The 3,034-nt window shown below is 50.1% G+C and overlaps 1 long non-coding RNA gene across 1 annotated transcript; it reads left to right on the plus strand.

Moving 5' to 3' along the window:
* The first annotated feature begins 254 nt into the window (after window positions 1–254).
* On the plus strand, window positions 255–2,274 carry LOC123352066. The gene is made up of 3 exons (XR_006574098.1): window positions 255–381; window positions 637–757; window positions 2,217–2,274. It is a non-coding gene; the product is annotated as an uncharacterized LOC123352066 (long non-coding RNA).
* The last annotated feature ends 760 nt before the right edge of the window (window positions 2,275–3,034 follow it).

Here is a 3,034-nt window from a genome sequence, read left to right on the forward strand (position 1 = left end):
CGTGAAAAGGAAAAAGTCTCAGGAGGAAAAACTTTCCAGCTGATGTAGCGCCGTGCTCACTAGTGCTTATGTCAGTGTAACTTACATCACTTGGGGGTGGAATATTCACACCCTTGAGCGACATATGTTTTGCCGATGTAGGCAGTAATGTAGACATAGCTTACATAATAATTCCGTATGGAAATGAGCAATACCATTAGGGGAGTTGTACCAATTAATTATATCAACACAAAGTGCCTGGGCGACTTAGGAACCTACTTCCCATTTTCAGATGTGTGCTCCAGGCCAACGACCACCGGGGTTGTGACCTGTTTCCTGCGGCCTGACCTCGCTCAGCCTCTCTCGAGTCTCAAAAACCTGGGACTGCTGCAGAATGAGAAAGTGAGTATGAAAGTCTGGGCTACAGCAGGATGTGGTGGATGAAAGTCTGGGCTACAGCAGGATGTGGTGGAGGAAAGATTAAGAGGGAATGAGGGTGTGACGGGGGGAAGGAGGAATGGGAGGGACTAGGGGAGGAGAAGGAAGCAATTGGCTCTCACTGCAATCACGTTATCAGGGGTTGGAACAAGGTGGTGGCAGTGCCCAGCCCAGCATACAGTATAAATACAGTGCTCAGCCTTGCCATCTCCCACTCAGCGTGCCAGGCCAGAAACAACTCCGCTCCAGAGAGAGGAAAGACGCAAAGATGAAGGTGTCGTACGTGGCCGCTTTCCTCATCGGGCTCCTCTCCCTGGAGAGCCCCAGAGCAGCTCCATTGGTGAGATGATGTACCTATTATTTATATTACAGTAGCACTTAGAGGGTCCACCTGAAATCAGGACCCCGTTTTGCTGGGCGCTGCCCTGACACAGGAGAGACACTCCCTGCCCACACTCTGGTGAGGATTTATTGTGCCGGGTGTTCAACAGACAGAGAGCGAGGGACAGACGTGGACCCAACTGTAATCAGGGCACCTTATGCCAGGTGCTGCACAGACACACCATGAGGGCAGCACTGCAAAACAGGCCCATGTAGGAGGCAGGATACCAGACTAGAGGGGCCCATTCCTCTGTTTCAGCCCTGGCAGGATATCAGGCTATGCTGGCCCATCGGTCTCATCAGGAGCAGCAGTTCCTAAGTTACTACATGACGTGAACTCTGGTAGCCTGGTGGGGGGCCGAACAGGTTTCCAGGATTGGGTAGAATGATGTTGGGAGCAGGGCCAAGCTGTTGGAAATGCCCCGTAGATCTACTGGAGTCAAGGAGGCCAGCTCCCCCAGATGATGTAAATTGTCTGTAGCTCCCTTTGGTCAATGGATAATCAGGAAGGGGCCTCTAGAAGAAGGGCCGGCTCCAGACCCCAGCGCGCCAAACACGCGCTTGGGGTGGCATTTTGCCGGGAGGGCGAAAGGCGGGTCCGGTGGACCTCCCGCAGGCATGACTGCGGACGGTTCACTGGACCCGCGGCTCCGGTGCACCTCCCACAGGCATGACTGCTTGGGGCGGCCAAATTCCTAGAGCCGCCCCTGTCTAGAAGTTACCGTAATACACATAATAAAAACCCCTCATCTTACAGGGCTCTGGTAGCTTCAGTGACGACAAAGTGAGTGATAGCAACTTTAATGACAACAGCATAAATATCAGTGATTCCCTCCTCCCGTCATGTAGCTTTATACATATCAGGTCAATCAACCCTGCTCCAGCTGGTTTCTTCTCTGGTAAGGTTACCAAGCAAGGAGCATTTCCATGTTACAAAGGCAATTTAGAAATGCCACCTGCTGCAGGGAGCTTACAAAAATCTCCATGGGACTATGGCAGGTTGACTACCTTTGCCACAATTCCCCTGCATTCCTATAAGTCGGACTATCATGCTTTGCCTCAAAAGTATTCTGTATTGCTGCTCGCTAACAGCCCGACCCTTTGCTGGCAAATCTCTCTACGCAAATGCCATCCTAAGCCTTTTTTTCCCATCAGTCCAGACTTGTATAACAAATTTACGGCCTTGGAATGTTGGAGCTTTACCAAGAATTAACTCTTGGTTTCCACCAGTGGATGAGAAGGAAGTTGGTGAAGATCTCCAGTTCATGTAAATTTGCTGTAGTTTCATAGTAACCAATGGGGCCAGATTCCCACTGGGGTAAATTGTCCAGAGAAGCACTGAAATCAACACATCACTTCCCCAGATGCTATAAATCATCGTTACACAATAAACATAATAAACATTACTCAACTTGCAGGGCTCTGGTAGCGTAAACACCGGCAACGTGGGAGACGGCAGCTTTGACGACAACAGCGTAAGTAGTAGCAGAGATTACCTCTCCATGCTATGTAGCTTCACACACATCAGTGAATGGACCACGTTTCAGCTAGTTTGATATCATGCTTTGCCTCAATAGCATTCTGTAACAGCCCAACCCTTTGCTGGCAAAGCTCCCCACACAACTGCCCTCCTGAAACCTTTTCTCCCATCAGTCCAGCCTTGTATAAAGGATTTGCAGCCTTGGAAGGTCGGAGCTTTACCAAGGATTATCTCTTGGTTTCCACCAATGGATGAGAATGATGTTGGGGTAGATCCCTAGTCAGGGCCAGCTCTAGCGTTTTTGCTGCCCCAAGCACACACACGCACACAAAAAGCCAAGATCGCGATTGGCATAATTTGGCGGCAGGTCTTTCACTCCGAGAGGGAGTGACGTCCCCGCCGCTGAATTGCCGCCGAATGGCCGGATGTGCTGCCCCTCTTCATTGGCTACCCCAGGCACCTGCTTGCTACTCTGGTGCCTGGAGCCGGCCCTGATCCTAGTTCATGTATAATTTCCGTTGTTTCGTATGAATCAACGGGTCTAGTTTCCCATTGGTGTAAATTGTCCAGAGAAGCACTGGAATCAATACACCACAACCCCAGATGCTTTGTTCAAGGCCCACTGGGTAGATGGAATATCAATACACCACAACCCCAGATGAATTGTTCAAGGCCCACTGGGTAGATGGAATATCTATTGGAGCTCTATAGGTGTTACACAGTAAACATAATAAACATTCCCCATCTTGCAGGACA

The sequence above is a fragment of the Mauremys mutica genome, chromosome 17 (assembly GCF_020497125.1).
Source record: "Mauremys mutica isolate MM-2020 ecotype Southern chromosome 17, ASM2049712v1, whole genome shotgun sequence".
In the NCBI taxonomy this organism is placed as follows: Eukaryota; Metazoa; Chordata; order Testudines; family Geoemydidae; genus Mauremys; species Mauremys mutica.